Source organism: Squalius cephalus (assembly GCF_949319135.1).
Source record: "Squalius cephalus genome assembly, chromosome: 3".
NCBI lineage: Eukaryota > Metazoa > Chordata > Actinopteri > Cypriniformes > Leuciscidae > Squalius > Squalius cephalus.
The window spans coordinates 1,109,075-1,128,356 of NC_137124.1; the positions used below are offsets into that span (position 1 = coordinate 1,109,075).

The following is a 19,282-nucleotide window of genomic DNA, read 5'->3' on the forward strand; positions in this document are numbered from 1 at the left end:
CAGCAAACCAGCAGGAGGAGAATTACTAGCCTTGGTCTGGGCACAGACAGGACAGGACGCGATAAAACGACGCGCATCACGGTCTAACGTGGGCCACCAGAAACGTTGGCGGATAGATGCGATCGTGCCCCGGACGCCGGGATGGGCAGTTAATTTGGATGCATGACCCCACTGAAGAACAGCTAAACGCGTAGGCACAAAAAGATAGCCCCTAGGGCAGTTTCGCGGGCTGACGACACGAGAAAGTGAACGCTTAACCTGTCTCTCGATTCCCCAAACCGTAGTACCCACTACACGACCGGGGGGAATAATCTCCTCCCTGGAGGTGACGGTGGTCGGGGAATCAAAGAGACGAGACAATGCGTCAGGCTTGGCGTTCTTAGAGCCTGGGCGGTAAGAGATGGAGAAGTCGAAGCGCGTAAAAAATAGCGCCCACCGAGCTTGACGTGCATTCAATCTCTTGGCCGAACGGATATATTCCAAATTACGATGGTCAGTCCAGACGATAAAAGGGACAGAGGAGCCCTCTAGCCAGTGTCGCCATTCACCTAAAGCCAGGCGGATGGCAAGCAGCTCGCGATTACCAACATCGTAATTTCGCTCTGCGGAAGAGAATCGACGAGAAAAAAAAGCGCACGGGTGTATCTTGCCATCTGAGACTGATCGCTGAGACAGAACAGCTCCTACTCCCAGCTCAGAAGCGTCGACTTCAACAATAAACTGTCTAGTGACATCCGGGGTTAGAAGAATGGGCGCAGAGGTAAAAAGTCTTTTTAGACGGTCAAAAGCCTCTTGTGCAGACTCGGACCATCTAAAATTGGACTTAACCGACGTCAAGGCGGTGAGCGGCGCGGCTACTTGGCTAAAATTGCGTATGAAACGCCGATAAAAATTTGAAAAACCGAGAAAGCGTTGTAACGAGACACGAGAGTCAGGGACGGGCCAGCTGGCGACAGCCTGGACCTTGGCTGTATCCATACTGATCCCCTCTGCGGAGATGACTGAGCCCAGGAACGTAACGGAGGACGCGTGAAACGTGCACTTTTCAGCCTTGACAAAGAGTCGGTTCTCGAGTAAGCGTTGGAGGACACGACGAACGTGTTGAACGTGGACTTGACAAGAGGGAGAGAAAATTAAAATGTCATCGAGATAGACGAACACGAATATGTTGAGCATGTCCCGAAGGACGTCATTGACAAGAGCCTGAAAGACGGCGGGAGCGTTGACCAATCCGAACGGAAGAACCCTATATTCAAAGTGCCCGAGAGGTGTGTTAAAGGCGGTATTCCATTCGTCCCCTTCTCTAATCCGTACCAAATGATAGGCGTTACGAAGATCGAGTTTTGTAAAAATCTTTGCCCCCTGCAAGATCTCGAAGGCTGATGACATCAATGGCAAGGGATAGCGATTCTTGACAGTGATGTCATTCAGCCCCCGATAATCTATGCAGGGGCGCAAAGACCCATCTTTTTTCTTGACAAAAAAGAAACCAGCGCCGGCAGGCGACGAGGACGGAACTATGGTACCAGCATTTAGAGACTCGGACAGATAATTCTCTAACGCCTCCCGTTCAGGAGCAGAAAGTGAGTAGAGTCTTCCCCGCGGAGGAGTGGTTCCAGGGAGAAGATCAATACTGCAGTCGTAAGGACGGTGAGGGGGGAGAGAAGTGGCCCGGGAACGACTGAAAACCTCCCGCAAATCGAGATATTCTTCCGGAACTCCAGACAAATCCCCCGCCTCTTCCTGAAAAACAGAAACAGAAGAGACAGGGGGAACAGCAGAAACTAAACACTCAACATGACATGACAACTTCCATGAAAAAATGGATCCCTTGGACCAATCAATGTGAGGATTATGGAGCTTAAGCCAAGGATGGCCCAACACAACAGGAGTATATTGAGATCGAAAAATCAAAAAAGAAATTGTCTCTCTGTGATTACCAGAAACGGTAAGAGTCAATGGAATAGTCTCTTTCTGTACTCTAGGAAGGGAACTACCATCTAGGGCGTAAAGGGGGGTGGAGTCTCTTAAGTGAGTGATGGGAATACCTTGCTGAAGTGCCCATTCTTCATCGACAAAATTTCCTTCTGCCCCAGAGTCGACTAAGGCGGAGCAGGCGACTGACGATTCAGACCAATGAAGCAGCACCGGAAGAGTAGTACACGAACGTGAAGGGGTAACCTTGGTGACGGCGCTCGCCAGTAACCCTCCGCCTACTGACGAGCGCTTGCTTTTACTGGACATGACGAGACGAAATGATTGGCCGCCGCGCAGTACATGCAGAGACGATTCGCAATCCTCCTCTCGCGCTCCTTAGGCGAGATGCGAAGGCCTCCGAGCTGCATGGGCTCGGGATCCGTGCTGGAAGTCGGGGTAAAAGAGTTGACAGGTGGCGTGGAAAGGAGAGCGACCTCCATGCGGCGAGCCCTGCGCCGTAAATCGAATCGCTTCTCGACTCGAATCGCCAGGTCGATGAGATCGTCGAGCCGAGCGGGCACCTCCCGGATGAGAATCTCGTCCTTCAGATCAGAGTTCAAACCCTCCATAAAACGAGCGGCCAACGCGGGTTGATTCCAGCCACATGTGGTAGCGAGGGTCCGGAATTCAATAGAGAAATCGGGCACGGAGCGCCTCCCCTGCCGAAGAGTAGAAAGCAGACGGGAAGCCTCCTCACCGATGGCCGAGCGGTCGAAGACCCGGATCATCTCGTCTTTGAAAAGCGAGAAACTGAAGATGCAATCCGTCCCCGCCTCCCAGTTAGCCGCCCCCCATTCACGAGCCCGACCAGCGAGAAGGGAGATAACGTAAGCGACCTTGGCTCTCTCCTTCGCGTACGTCACGGGCTGTAGGGAGAACACCACCTCACACTGGGTCAAAAAAGAGCGACATTGAGTGGGCTCACCCGAATAGACAGGAGGATTATTAACCCGGGGCTCCGGCGAGTCGTGAGGATCGTGTGAGGTGGAGGGTTGGAGGCGCATGGTATGGACCTGGCAGGAGAGTTCTGACATCTGAGCGGCTAGCGTCTCGACAGCGTGTCTAGCGGCGGAGATGTCCTCCTCATGTTTGCCCAAAAGGGCACCCTGGTGCTCGACTGCCGACTGGAAAGAACTGCCACTTGCTGAGTCCATGCTTTGGTCAGATTGTTCTGTGATAAGGTAAGAGAGGACTCAAAAGCAAAAGTGACAATCACAGTTCTTTAATCGAAGCAGTAGTCTGACCACAGGTATTTTCAACAGAGAGTTCCAAACAGCAAACTAAAGATGCCAGCATCAGCTGGTAATAACGAGAACACAATCCTCCTCTGCGGCAGATGAACAGAGAGCAGGTAAAATAGCAGACCTCGTGAATGAAGCAGAACAGGATTCTGGCGACGGGCACCGAGCAGGTAACAGGCCTCAGTTCTCTGTAGGTGAATAATGACGGCAGCAGAGTAATTCCAGCAGAAACAGTAAATCCACAGGACAGGACAGGACAGGACTGCAATAATACTCAGGTCTTTACGCATAAGAGAAAACAAACAATCTGACAACAAGACTAGGAAAGAGAGGGTAGAAGAAGCCGAGATAATAAGGGAAGATAAGGAACAGGTGGAGATGAATGAGCGTGATGAAAAGTGATAACAGCTGTCAGTAATGAAAGGGAGCGTAGTGGTGAACTGTGTGTGAGCTATGTGTGTGTCCAGCAGAGGGAGACAGAGAAAGAGGCAGGATCATGACAAGCTTGGCTGAATTGGGAAATGTGGTAATGTCCAGCATAGAAAAAATGGATAGAGAGGTTTATAATTGCCTCTTACGTAGAGATAAACAATGGGAAAAGCAGTTGAACAAGCTAAAGCTGACTAGCACTCCTCTTAGTCAGAAAACAGTAGCTTTCCCCACGAATATCAGTCCAATAGTAACTTCTAACCCCGCTAGTTGGTCTGGTGCATCTCCTTTCTACTCCAAACCTCCTGTAAAACTAGAGTTTCCCACGTTTGGTACCACTAATGAATCATCTGATGTCCTGCACTTTATTGAGCAGTGCGAAAACTTTCTAGAATTGCGACCCCTCTCCAATCACGAGCTTTTAGGTGCTCTCTCGACAGTTTTAAAAGGACCGGCACTTAGTTGGTGGAAGGCCACAAAACGCCAGATACATGATTGGACATCATTCAAGGACACCTTTATGGCAGCCTTTCTGTCTACAGATTATCTGAGTGAAGTGGAGGAGAAACTGAGGACGACAGTACAGAGACCTGATCAAGGCCTCAGAGACTTTGCCTATGATTATCAGGCTTTGTGTCTGAAATGGAAGCAGGACATGCCTGAGGAAGAGATAGTCAGGCGCATCTTGAATAATATTAACCCTAGAGTGGCTGGTTGTCTCCGTGGAACGGTATCAACTGTGACACAGCTTGTGAAAATAGGCTCTATGGTAGAGAAGGACTGTGCTGGAGCCAAGGAGTATTGGCAGAGGGTACAAGCGAGTTCTGAAAATAAAGGAAAAAAAGTATCAGAGAAAAAATTCCATTGTGGTGCAGCAGAGCTCAGTGTGGTGCAACATCAGTCCTACAATAAACAACAACATGGTCTCCTATTAGTGCCTATTACCATCAGAGGCAGGCAGGGAGAGGCTGTATTGGACACTGGTAGCACCTTCACATTGATGAAGGAGAGTATGTGGCGGCAGGTGACGTCAGCTGAGGAAGGTTTCCTACCGGCAGAGAGGCAGAGATTCGTCATGGCAGATGGAACGGTTCACCAAGCCTTGGGGAAGAAAACAATCCCTCTCGACTGGCACAGCAAACAGTGGGCTGTGGAAGTCCATGTAATGGAAGATCGTCACCTGGCATTTCCTGTGATCTTAGGTCTGGACTTCCTCACTACGACTGGGGTCATCCTCAACCTGGCTAAAAATAGTTACGGGTTGAAAACCAATAGAGGTTACACTTATTATGGTTTCAAACTACAGCGAGACCACTCTAGTGAAAGAAATCAGGATACCCTCACCTCATCACAATGTGTTCACCTCTACTATGCTTTGCCTCCAGGGGAATTACCTCCTTGTTGGGTGTCCACTTCCATGGCGGACTCGGGGCCGTGTTACGACACTGACTGTCCAGAAGGGCTCCAACAACTGATGAGGGCCTGGCCGTCAGTTACCTCCAATAAGCTGGGCAAGACCAATGTGGAAAAACATGCCATCTTTGTCCAGGATGAAGTCCCAGTCAGGTCCAAGGCCTATCGGGTGTCTCCCCTAAAAAAAAGAGTCATTGAGGAGCATGTAGAGAAGATGTTAAAAGACAACATCATAGAACCCTCTCAGTCAGCCTGGTCATCCCCTGTGGTGTTGGTGAATAAACCAGATGGTTCCTACAGGTTTTGTGTGGACTACAGGAGAGTAAATGCAAAGACCTTACCCGATGCATATCCAATGCCCATAATTCATGACATCCTTGAATCACTGGAAGGCGCCTCCTGGTTCAGTTCGTTAGATTTGCAGTCCGGACAGGGACGGACTGACAATCTGTGCGTTCTGGAAAAGTCCAGAACGGCCGTCCAACCGAGGGCCGTCGGCACAAAAAAAAAAAAAAAAAAGTCTAATAAAGCAATATGAACAGCCAACAGCAGGGGCAATAATATGATCACTTAGGCCTATATGCTACGTGTAAAAAACAACAACTGAGGAAGAAGAGTCGGCCTATAGCCACTGACAGAAAGTTTTATAAGGCTGCACTTTTAAATTTGCTTACATTATATTTGAATAGCAGTGGTCTCCAACGCCTGTGAGTTGCCCGCTAAACACATTCTATAAATAGCCCCAACTTGCCGTCGGGGTTCCAGACTTCGAATAAATGGTATAATTTCTGCTCGGCCCAAAAAACAGCGATCGCGGACAAAGCAGCTGTGCGGGCTGATCTCGATCACGCGAACATTAGGCTATTACACAGAGCTGCGCGATCCACTGAGAAGCATTTAAATTCAGCACAGAATTCACTATCTCTATTATAAACCCACAAATGACTATGTGATTTAAGCTTGTAAAAAGCCAGATGAAACAGCGCTGATATTCTCAACATATTGACGCAAAAAAACAGGCGAAACATTGTTCCGAGAACAAACCAGCTAGAAGACATTTCACACCAAAACTTATGAATTAACTTTAGTAAAACAAACTTTTTTGGCAGAAATGTGCCTGTATTCATATTAAAAATGCTGTTATATTAATATAGTCATGTATTAAATGTAGCCAAATGCAGTAATGTTTTGTTTAGAAGTTATGGCAGTTTATTTGTTTCATTTTTTTTTTTTTTTTTTTTTCATTTACTAAATGTTTGGGCTACTGTTTTTGATAACACATACAATAGGTTTATAGAAAATCAACAAAAAAATCAATAAATATTTTCATAATTTTTCAGGAATTGTTTTTTTTTAAACGCTTGTAAATCTGAACCAGAATATCAAGATATTTTATTATTTCCCATATGATGGTGAAAAGTAAAAAAGCTTCACCATGTTATGTATAATAAATATTGGAGTATAACAAATACAAATTCCTTCTAGATTATTTTATCCCTTGAGGTAGCCCTCGCACACAAAAAGGTTGGACCCTGGTATATAGTAACTATATGTTTTATAATTACAAGTTTGTGTAATTTGGGGTTTCTGTAGCCAGTGACATTTCATTATTTGTATTTTATGGCATTGTACATTTTTTGTTTTATTTGAAGGCTGAGGCTTCATTAATAAACACAACCCCAATAATCATCATTGGTTTTGAGATGTTATTGCTGTGAACACCTTGTCTGATAGGCTACAGTACTGTGGCATAGTATCAGGACATCCTGGCTAGTGTCTGTCGCACACGGCTAGAGGCGAATGGCCGGATGATGGGCCTATTTGGGAGAAAGTCCAGGGCTGTTTTTCAGCCCCAGTCCGTCCCTGAGTCCGGATATTGGCAGGTGGCCATGACTGAAGAGAGTAAACCAAAGACGGCCTTTATCACCTCTCTTGGCCTATTCCAATTTAAAGCTATGCCTTTTGGACTTCGTAATGCCGCTGCTACATTCCAGCGGCTAATGGAGAGGGTCTTGGGGAAGTTGAGAGGGAAGATATGTTTTGTTTACATAGACGACATAATCGTATACTCTCATTCCCGTCAGCAACACCAGCAGGACCTGGCAGCAGTTTTCCAAAGGCTACAGGCAGCCACTCTCAGCCTGAACATGAAGAAGTGCCATTTCTTCAAGCAACAGTTAAAGTTCCTGGGGCACATTGTCTCAGATCGAGGCGTGGAGGTGGATCCAGCTAAGACACAGGCAGTGTCAGACTTCCCAGTGCCACAGGATGTGAAGGCTCTACAACGTTTCCTAGGACTGGCTGGCTGGTACCACAAATTCATTCACCATTTTGCAGACCTGGCCTCACCTCTTAACAATCTTAAGAGGAAAGGAGTGGATTGGAACTGGACCCATGAGTGCCAGGCCAGTCTGGAGGCCTTGAAGGAGGCCTTGAAGAATCCTCCCGTGCTTGCCCAACCTGATCCAGCTTTGCCCTACCAGGTACTCACTGATGCCAGTGAAGTGGGTCTCGGTGCCATCTTGTCACAAAACACACCCGAGGGTGAGAGAGTGATCGCCTATGCCTCCAGGGGACTCCGAGGACCGGAAAGAAATTATTCCACCTCAGAAAAGGAGTGTCTGGCAGTGGTCTGGGCTGTGGAGAAGTGGCGACATTACCTGGAGGGTGTGGAGTTTACCGTCTTTACCGACCACGCTGCTCTGTCATGGGCATTCAACTGCCCAAAGACCTCCTCTAGGCTGACCCGGTGGATCCTCCGGCTGCAGCAGTTCTGCTTCCGGGTGCAGTATCGCAAAGGATGCCTTAATGTTGCACCCGATGCGCTGTCCCGGGTCTATGAGCCACTCTCAATTCAACCATCACCCTGTTGGGCGGTCGCCACCCGAAGTCACTCTGAGCTACCTACCACCTTGGCTGAGATTGCCCAGGAACAGGAGAAGGACCAAAGGGTGACGGAGTTGCAACCAGACAATTCTCAGTCATGTCCTCCGAATCGCATTAGCTTCGTCATGCATCAGGGGGTGCTGTATAGGAGAATTCCCTTATCGGACCAAGGGGAGAAGTGCCAATTGGTTGTTCCTCAATCGTTGGTTCCAGAGTTCCTGTGGTACTTCCACGACAATCCATTGGGTGGACATCTCGGACGGCTGAAGACTCTGTTACGGATCCTAGAGGTAGCCTGGTGGCCAAGTGTCCGGAAAGACGTTTGGGAACACACAAAAAATTGTCAAATCTGTCAGCAATATAAGGCTGATAACAACAAGCCATCTGGTCTACTTCAGAACATTGAAATCACTGCACCAGGGGAGATGTTGGGAGTTGACTTTATGGGTCCTTTCCCAAGAAGCAAAAAGGCCAATTCTTACCTGCTGGTGGTAGTTGATTACTACTCCAAGTGGGTTGAAATGTTTCCCTTGAAAGATGGAAAAACACCTCGTCTCGTCAAAATCCTCAGGGAAGAAATATTCACCTGGTGGGGAGTGCCGCAATACCTGGTGTCAGACAGGGGGCCTCAGTTTACTTCCACCCTTTTAACGGGACTCTGCAAAACATGGGGGGTAGTCCAAAAGTTAACCACTAGTTACCACCCACAAACCAATCTCACAGAACGCTTCAACAGGACCATAAAAACCATGATCGCATCATTTGTAGGCCAGCATCATAACACCTGGGACCAGTGGCTGACAGAGTTCCGCTTTGCCCTTAATACAGCCCATCAGGAGACTACTGGGCGGACTCCTGCTGAGCTAGCTCTGGGCAGGATCCTCAAGGGTCCGCTAGAGAGGCTCATCAGCCACCCACCATCTCCCACTCAGCATGCGGCATACAAACTGGTGGAAAGACAACAGAGGATGACAGAGGAGGTTAGACGGAGAGTAGGAGTGCACCAGGCTAGACAAGCTAAGTACTATAATTCCCGCCGTAAAGATGCACAATTTCAGCAGGGTGACTTAGTCTGGGTCAGGTCCCATCCACTCTCAGGGGGGGTCTATGTGGCAACACCACATAAGTTTTATATAATATTGTAATTATTAGCATGAAAGGAGAATCTAGATGTATCTCCATTACTATGAACTGTGTAGTGCTCCATTGTACCTGTCATTTGTTCTTCATGACGTGACTGTGTTTATGTTGTCGCGGGCTAGATCAGCTGACTGTCAGTTATCAGCTGATTGGAGTTACCTGACTAAAACCACGTCAGCTGACTGGGGAATGTTTTTTGTCGGAGGATGACGCACTGAGTTGGAAAAAGAGGATAAAACGCGCGAGAGTGGACTAAGGGGGAGCTTCAAGCGTACAGGGAGACTACGTGAGACCTGGGACTAAGCTCGTACTTTAAAACCTACTCACCAACGATACGGGCTTGATTGCAGAGAATCAACATCCTTCGTTGGTAATCAACTCCCAAAACCGGTGAGAAGGATCCTCTTTGTGGGTCTAACGCTGGATATTTTCATTTGTGCGTTACATCTTGCCGCGGTGTTTTGAAAGACTTGCTTTGTGGATACTGTTCCGTGCTGACGAAAGTGCGTGGCTTGATCACATAGACATTCAACCTGTTGCACGGCTTGTGGGACATTATGTGAATAAGACTGTCTGTTGTTGTATGTGATATCGTTTGTTTGGGAAATATATGTCACATTTAAATCTATTGCATTTCCGATGTCTTCCTGAAACAATTAAGAAGCAATTTCATTAATGAATGTACTCAGTCCATGACTCCCGTGATTTTTTGTTAATAATCTAAAAAAAACTACATAGCAGATTGTTACAGGATCACCAGTCCTATCTGTTTCATGGATCACCTGCCCCTGGTTTTTGTTTTTCTTGTTCACACACACTCACACGAGCACACATTTTTGTTGTCTGTCATTGTTTAATAAAAAATATTTAAGCAAACTCTGAACGGACCGCCACGGCAGACCTCTTTGCGTGATCACGAAGGTAGGCTAATGGCTGAATTGGAATTTATAAGCAAAATCACAGGAATCAATAGCCTAATACAGCCCAGTTGTGCTAAAATAAATATCACGAGACGTCCATCATCAGATGAATGATATGGAAAAGTTAAGTTAGAGCCGCTAAAGCCAGTGCTACTACCCATGCGAACATGAACACTAAGCTTTTCCCTCCAAAAATATAGCCTAAAACTTATCTCCTGCAAAACTGATATTAATAAAATGCAATAATTAAATAAATAACAGCTGAAAAAGTACTTGGGTGTGTGTTTTATTTTATATTTACCGTTCAATAATGCAATCACTGCTGTCTGTCCCATAGAAGAACATGACAGCCAGCGTATGTTTTGGAACTATTGGGGCTTACATGAACCACGTGACAGCCATAGCGGCGACATCAAAGAGTGTCGCAACTCTTTCTCTCTATGGCTCTGGTACAGCCCTATAGAAAGGCCCTGAGCATTATTGGTGACAAAAAACACCCACTCCATAATGAGTTTGAGCTGCTCCCTTCAGGACGACGATACAGAGTGCCTCTGGCAAACAAGAATATCTATAAGCGATCTTTTATACCTAGTGCAATAAATTTAATGAATAAATCACACTAAATGGTATTTTTCTGTAGAGAAAGTATACTGTACACGATGGGTATGGGGCAAACTGCAGTGATGCGATGTGATGGGCGGAGAGATGTATGGCACTGATGTGATATGATGTTGATATGTTTATATAAGTTTATGTTTGTAAAATGATGTTTTTATAGGTCTGGTGAGACCAAAGAAAATTTTCCAGCCTTGGCTGGACAATTAAGTGGTATTCTATTCTATTCTATTCTACTCTAAAATTCCGCCTTCATGTGAGGTGGAGGATGAAAAGCCTGCAGAATTGTGGGCCGTGCCGTGTTAGAAGGCACCTTAGACACATAAACAGGCCTGGGATGCAAGATAGCCTTAACCCTTTCCAGGAGCAAACTCCAGGCACTCAGGAGATATAGAAAGGGCCTGAAGATCTCCTACTCTTTTAAGGGAAGTGATTGCTTAGAGAAAATCTACCTTGAGTGAAAGGTTCTTGGCCTCAGCCGACTCTAAAGGTTCGAAGTGGACCTCGACCAGCCCTGCCATGCTTTGAAATATTCTATTATATTTGAAATATTACCATATACTGCACCCCTGTACGAAATTCAGAACGGAAGGGGACACACATCAGATGTGTACACACTGCTTGGGAGTGCAGCACACTTAGGCAGATCTCGAGGGAGCCTGTGCAGATTGTGAAAGGTTGCTGATCTTAGTGCTTCACTCCCGTCTGGCCATTTTCAGTGACGATGGTCAGGCTTGCGTTCCCCGTGGTCCGGGCGCGGCGTCTCAGATCATGGGGTTCCCAGATGGAGCTGACAGAGGCACTCTGCTGAGGCACTTTCTCAGGCTTCCTTTGCCAGTTCTGATGTTCTCCCTCCTCGTGCGGAATCCTTTTACAATATGCACAGGCTCTCTCCAGAGCTGCCTGAGCGTGCTGCACTCCAAAGCAGTGCATACACACACATCTTTTAAATGATGCATTCATGACCTCGAGACTAGATTACTGTAATGCTTTATTAGCTGGTTGTCCTGCAACCTCAATAAAGAAGATACAGTTAGTCCAAAATGCCGCCGCTAGAGTTCTTACTAGATCAAGAAAATATGACCATATAACACAGATTTTATCATCACTGCATTGGTTACCTATAAAGTTCTGTATTAATTACAAGGTATTGCTACTGACTTATAAAGCCCTAAACGGCTTAGCTCCAGTCTATTTAACCGATCTTCTATCGCCCTATAATCCATCGCGCTCTTTAAGGTCACTAAATTCGAGGCTTTTGGTCATACCTAGGATATCCAGATCGTCCAAAGGAGGGAGAGCATTTTCACATTTAGCTCCAAAACTCTGGAATAGTCTTCCTGATACTGTTCGTTGCTCAGACTCGCTCTCCCAGTTTAAAACTAGATTAAAGACGCATCTCTTCAGCCAGGCATTCATATAATACTTTTAATCTTACAGTTAAATCCGACCTCTAGTTCATAGACGCCAGAGGAGAACTGGCCGCGACTGAGCCTGGGTTCTCCCAAGGTTTTTTTTTTTCTCATTAGGTCCTGATGGAGTTTTTCTGTTCCTTGCCTCTGTTGCCTTTGGCTTGCTCAGTTGGGGATATTTGAGGATACTTAATTTTATTAATCAATGAATCAACAATACTATTGATCAGCATTACCAAACGTGGACGCTTTACACTAGAAACAAACATTGATGTATTATTTTAATTTAATACTGTGAAGCTGCTTTGATACAATCTGCATTGTGAAAAGCGCTATATAAATAAACTTGACTTGACTTGACTTGACTTGATTTTGCCATGTTTGCTGATAATATACAGGCTTGTTTGACAGAAAACACCAAATAAGACAGACAAAGACAGAGAGCGCTTGCTGAAGAGTAGAAAGCTAACTCTGTTGTGTGTCGGCGTCCCTTTGTAGCTTCTGTATATGCCGTCACCCATTACGTCATGACGCAAAACCAATCAGGATTGGCTTAAAGATGAACTGAACTGAAAATTTGAGTAAAGGTGAAATAACAGATGTATTTTATTTATTCTCATTGGTACAATTATTAAAATGGCAGAATTTGTTAAAAGGGATGAAATGGTACATTGAAAATGTTGTTGTTGTTACACGGGCGCCGCCATGTTGGATTTCAGCATTCCGCTACGTCACTGGAATGGTAAGCTACTCTGTTGCTAACCAACACAAGCAGAGCAGCCATAGCATGTACATAGTCTGAGGCTGGAACGCTCACGTCAGGCAGAGGACAGAGAAGTATGTTAACTGTTATCATGCTATTAAGTATACTAAGCAAAGGGCTGGAAGTAACGTTGTCACATACAAAAAACATGTACATATTCACTTACACGCACATATAACGTGTAACGTTAGGCTTTATAGCGTTCAACAAAAGTGAGACTGACACACTCTGCATTCATTGAAATTGAACTTGAGTAACAAAACCAAGCTAGATACCAAACGATCCAACCAAGGTAAAGAGCTAGAAGAAGCTAAACACGTTGGAAGCACTTTTGTCAAACTCCACAAGCTAGCCACCACTCCGACCATATAAACTGTATAATTAAAGGGATACTTCAGGATTTAGCATTAAGCTTTGTATAAGTAGAAAACCTGTAGTATTTTCGAATTACCATGCTTTCCACCCTCATATCCCCCTGAGAGGAGAGATTTATGTATTTTTTGTCTGGAAAAAATCCTCCGATGATGCAAAAATCGTCATTTTGCGTCATCGGAGGATTTTCTGGCCAGAGGCTAAAGACTACAGCCAGTAGGAGGCGCTGTCCCGCATGTTTTCAACCCGCCCATAGAGGGAGGGATCTCACTCACAGAATATACACAGTGTCAGCCGTCTTTCTTTGGAAGCTAAGCTAGTAGGCTCTTGTTCTGTGGAGAAAGCTGAATATAGGAGAAAGCTGACTAAGTAGGGGTTACCATCCTCCTTTTCCCGGACTTGTCCGGCGGGCGAGATGATCGTTCAAAATGTCCGGGATTCAGCTTTTGCGTTCTGCGGTCGCCATTCATTGTTTACATGCACACCTTTTGTTTCAATCTAACTGAATTCATTCCGATTGGTGAATCTGAATGTAGTGTTTACATGAACGCTAAACAAGTGATCGGTTGATGTGCGTTTTACCCTTGCTAAGAAAATTCCCGCTCCTCCGTGAGAGATACGAGACCGGCGCGTCTCAGTAATGATGCCACCGGCCTCGCGTCGTTCTCCCGTGCCCCTCAGCCTCGTCCTGCTCACCACAGTAAACATGATGAATGAATGGCGACTGTAGAACGCAAAAGCCGAATCCCGGACATTTTGGGCGATCTCTAGAGATCCGCAAATCCCTGGCAAACTCATCACGTAGGCTAAGTTAGCCTTGTTGTTTTCAACTGCGCACTCTTACCGGTAGGCGTGGCCTCCTAAGGCAGCGAAGCAAGTGCATTCTGGGAGTTGTTGTCTTTCATCCACATAAGCCAAAAATACATTTTCTGGCTTTTCTCAGTCTAGAAAGCTCCAAATTCAAAAATTTCTTCACATTTCTTCTACTTAAATGACCTATTTTAAATACACATTCATCTTCCCAGAGGTGAAGTATCCCTTTAAATCATAAATCATGACTCCGACGATAGCACAGATCGATAATAATGCGTTTACTAGCAGCTAACTAAACCGCAGCAGGTCTGTAAACAGAATCCAATGTCCCTCTCTACTCACCCTGAAGCTAGCTGATGTTCATCGTGTCAGGAAACATTGTTGATGCAGGGAGTTCAAGTCACAGAATTAGCTGCTAGGTCCAATAGGTATCTGTGCAGTATCCGGCCGTGCAGTATTTTGATTTTAACATTTTGCGTGCAGCGGACCCCCCCCCCCCCCAAAAAAAAAAAAAAAAACATTTTGCGTGCAGCTAACTTAACAAGTGATCCCATTGGATGAATTCGTCCAATCACATTTGCCATTTATCTGCCTCGATTTTCTAAAACGCACAGTACCTCAACCATGTTTTAGTATTTTTCTCTTAAATGCACACGACATATACAAGCAGTCTCTATTAAAATGCATAATGTGCTTGTATACAATAAATGAGAGTGCATGACAGGTGTTGTATTACATATTTATTAAATGTTTAATTTAGTTTTTCCACTGCAATAGTATATAAACTGATAAAGTTTATAGACTGATTTATTGAGTCTCCAGCAAGAGTCTCCTTTTCTGCCAGACCTGTTTTCTCTATTGTGTTTTAAATGAGTCAGATCACTTGATTCTCACCTTTCGGAGCCCAGACGTTGAATCGTTAGGTTGATTGACTTTCACCTTTTGTCTTTAATGGCTCTGGGATGGCTCTTGGAATTGGAGTTCCTGGCCAGTATCAGCATGTGAATAGTTATGCTGATTCAATTGGACTCAGAGTAGGGTGTGTTCCTACTTCATTTGCATGCTTTGTTCAGAGTCTCCACCTCTATGTAATCCCTCCCCCTTGGAATGTATATAACTACAATGCATACTGCATTAGAGTTAGATCATGTTGGAAGTACTGCAGCCACGTACAGCGGAGTTCTCAATAAAGAATAACTTCTGTTGAACGTGATCCCCAACGTCTCCTGGTCTCTGCTTTGAAAAAAGAAAAACTTTACAACAGATGGTGCCCTGTGACCCGGATGGAGAAGAAGGAAACTCAAAGAATTTTAAGCTCAAAGAACTGAATCTTGAAACTTCAAGCTCAACAAAAGATCTGACAAAGATTGCCAGACTGAATCTTTCCAGCTTCCTCCAGATTGAAAACTTCAAGCTCCAAAAAGATCTCAATGCCTGACTGAGTTCCAGACTAAATCTTGAAACTTCAAGCTCAAAGATCTCAACAAAGCTGACTGAGTTCCAGACGAAATTTTTCTGTACAACCAACGATTCGGTGAGTTTCACTCCATTCAAAGAAGAATTAGCTTTACGTGGTAGTTATTTCTGTTGATCCTCTGTTCTTGTCAGCAGGGAAGTTAAGTGTGGTAATGTGGAAAGTTAACAATAGTTAAGCTGTGTTAACAAGTGTACCCTCTATTGTAGACAGTAGAGAGAAGTTTTAATGTTTTTTTTTTTTTTTGTGGTAACAGAAATTCACAAAATGTTTAGGAAAAGTACTAGACTGATTACACCTTTTTGGACAGATAGGGAATTCAAGTCTTTGTTATCAGAGCACATGGACTCCATCGTGACTGAGAAAGTCAGATTGAATTTAACAAAGAAATTTGACATTGATGCAGACAAAGTGTGGTCAATTGAAGATTGTAAGAAGGTACAAGGAGAAAGTATTCGCAAGAACAATGTGAAAGCCATTATCTGTTGTCACAGAGAATTTGGTTTAACCCTGGCTACAGAACAGTCTAAGCGCAACTCAGAGCTAGAGAAACAGATCAAAGAGCTCCGTGCTAGATTATCTTCTGTGACTAAGAAAGTAAACCGCAACAAAGATGCAGAAAAAACTGATGTGGTAGAAGTTAGTCAGCCTGATAACAATTATCCTGACTTAAAAGCTTTCTTTGAAACAGATGTAGCCATCCAATCAGTAACTGATGAGCCTGTAGATTCAGTGCAGGTTTGTGGTGCTAGGAGAAGATCTCAGGGAACTGAAAGTGTTACTTACAACTCTTCTGTTGTCCAAATACAAACTGTTGTCAAAACATCTTTAGGTCCTAAAGATATTGAGAGAATTGCTGAAAGTTTGCCATCAGTGCAAATACATTTTTCTGAGTTTAGGAGAGCATTGTTCAGTAAAACGCATCTTTACGACATGTCGTTGCCGGAAGTTACACAGCTGATGTCACAAATTCTAACTGAATCTGAATTCAACAATTTTGAGTCTGCTGTTACTTCCGAACTGCAACATGTCAGTAAAGGCGATTTGAGAGAAGGTGTTTTGAAAATTTTAAAGAACATTGTTGGACCGAACGTGGACTGGTCAAAAATTACCAATTGTGTACAGATGAAGGGTGAAACTGTTTGTGAGTACACAGAACGATTCTGTCAGACCGCTGCCGTTTACAGCGGAATTGCCGACACTCCAGAGAAGGTGTTAGGTCATAATAGTCCTCTAGTTCGCACATGGTCCGATGGTCTTTTGTCAGAACATAGAAATGCATTGCCTTTCTTAGATCTTACATGGTCAAATAGAACCCTGCAAAACAACTTGGACAGGTTAGCTACTTGGGAAAGAGACTCTGATGTCAAGGCAAGAGTAAAAATTGCAGCAGCATCCTTTAAGGTCAATTCAGAGAAACAGAAACGCAAAAGTCCTAGAGAAGCCAGTTGTTCTTACTGTGGCAAGCACGGACATTTTGGAAAAGAATGTAGAAAAAACAAAAATAACTTAAGACAAGTTAACAATGTTATGCAGATTTTACTACATTTGTTTGCTACTTTGAAGCAACCCCTCCCCTCGTCATTGGACTCGTGGGTAAGATTTTTGAGGTGTTAACCATTTGGGCTGTGATTGCTTAATCTCCCCAGTAACTTACAACAAAGATGAAAAACTTATTGACTGTCACAGCCTTTGTTTGGTGGACATTCAGTATACTCACAGCCTTAAATGTTATACCACAGAAACATTACAATCAGACACCATCCTCTGTTATGATGCCTACTAGGACTGGTGTTTCACTGGAGAATGGAAATGTGCCAATTTTCTCACATACTGTACAGTGTGTACACAACACAGGGACAGAATAGGACACGGACAAGTGAGGTGCCCTGGGAAGAACTGAACGCAACTGGCGTTCGGGGGTGAACCCAGGGTGAAGACACTACCTCATAGGCCTTTTCCCATTTAGTCCATCCTTACCTCACTGGTCCATAGGTGTCGAATCAATTAAGATTAGGAAAAGAAAAAACACTATACGATCACAATGTTTTCTGTAATATAGTTATATGTAAAAACTATATGGTCACCAGAAGTTTACTTTGATAAGTTTCAGACGTAAAACCACTATACGATCAAATGACTTATGGAAGAATGAAGTCTATGCATGAATACTGCTGGTCTGCCGTTTCTTTGTTTTCTTGTGTTACAGGTATGTGTTGATGTCTTCGCAAGCTGAAACCTGGTGTAAATGATCACCTCAGATTTCCATTAACAAGCCTCATGAGGGACGAGTCATCTGAGCGACTCTGCGTGGGAAATGGACTCTACAGGAAACAGACTTCACAGCTATTCAGGCGCCATGGACTTTCAAGACTTCCACTCTTATGCTCCATGGTTTTCTGTGTAATCATGTGACATTTTACACCCTGCGTCGAAGGTGTCAACAGTTATGGTTTTGAGAAGAACTATGACACTCATGTAAATCAAGGACACAACACAGAATAAGTTATACGTCCCTGTAACTTACACAAGTTACAAGAATGAACTTGCTATGTGCCTGTAACTTACACCAGTTACAAGAATTAACTTTTAAGTGTCTAAATTTGTATTTTTGTGAGAGTTATTAGAACTCTCAAAGGGGGAAGTGTTGTATTACATATTTATTAAATGTTTAATTTAGTTTTTCCACTGCAATAGTATATAAACTGATAAAGTTTATAGACTGATTTATTGAGTCTCCAGCAAGAGTCTCCTTTTCTGCCAGACCTGTTTTCTCTATTGTGTTTTAAATGAGTCAGATCACTTGATTCTCACCTTTCGGAGCCCAGACGTTGAATCGTTAGGTTGATTGACTTTCACCTTTTGTCTTTAATGGCTCTGGGATGGCTCTTGGAATTGGAGTTCCTGGCCAGTATCAGCATGTGAATAGTTATGCTGATTCAATTGGACTCAGAGTAGGGTGTGTTCCTACTTCATTTGCATGCTTTGTTCAGAGTCTCCACCTCTATGTAATCCCTCCCCCTTGGAATGTATATAACTACAATGCATACTGTATTAGAGTTAGATCATGTTGGAAGTACTGCAGCCACGTACAGCGGAGTTCTCAATAAAGAATAACTTCTGTTGAACGTGATCCCAACTGTCTCCTGGTCTCTGCTTTGAAGAAAGAAAAACTTTACAACACAGGCTACAGCCCTCCAACCTCCCACCATATTTCCCTCTTATAACACCATGAACCACTATTGCTCCATTAATAATTGACTATGTACATTGCAAATACAATCTGTATCATACCTGCATTACTTTTATTTCGTGTAATTTACAACGTAACAGCGTTGCATGCTCGTAGTTTCTTTTGCACTTGGATCAGTGAGGCGATACAGTGCGCGCCGCTGCATTTGCGCGTGCAATTGAAGAGTGTGCGCTACGAGAACAGGATAACGGCTGACAGGACAAGAAAGTCCGTTTTCTGAGGTGAAAGACTTTATTTCAGCGTACACTTATGTTGCTGCCTGGTATTTCCTATTGTGCTGGGTTTTCTGAAGTAGTCATGATTTGCCACATAACATGCTTTAAACACGCACGCAGAGTGGAAAAGGAGGAGCGGGGGGGGGGTGCGGGGAGCAAGGATCACAAATTAACTATATCGATATATGCGATATGGTCTAATTCCATATCGCATTTCAAAAATAAATGTTCCAGGTTGACCTCTCTGCAACAGATTGATCCCGCTGCAGTGTCTATGCTCCGGCAGCGCCCGCACCCACACCAGTCACTTCCCCCCCAAACGATCCTGTACTGTAGGTGGAGCCTGAAACTGATCGTCC

The 19,282-nt window shown here is 44.5% G+C and overlaps 1 protein-coding gene across 2 annotated transcripts in view; it reads left to right on the top strand.

Annotated features, from left to right (window-relative positions):
• The window catches only part of LOC307155302 (butyrophilin subfamily 1 member A1-like), a 62,444-nt gene that overhangs the window by 37,593 nt on the left and 5,569 nt on the right, over positions 1-19,282 (top strand). The gene's annotated exons all lie outside the window — the stretch shown is intronic.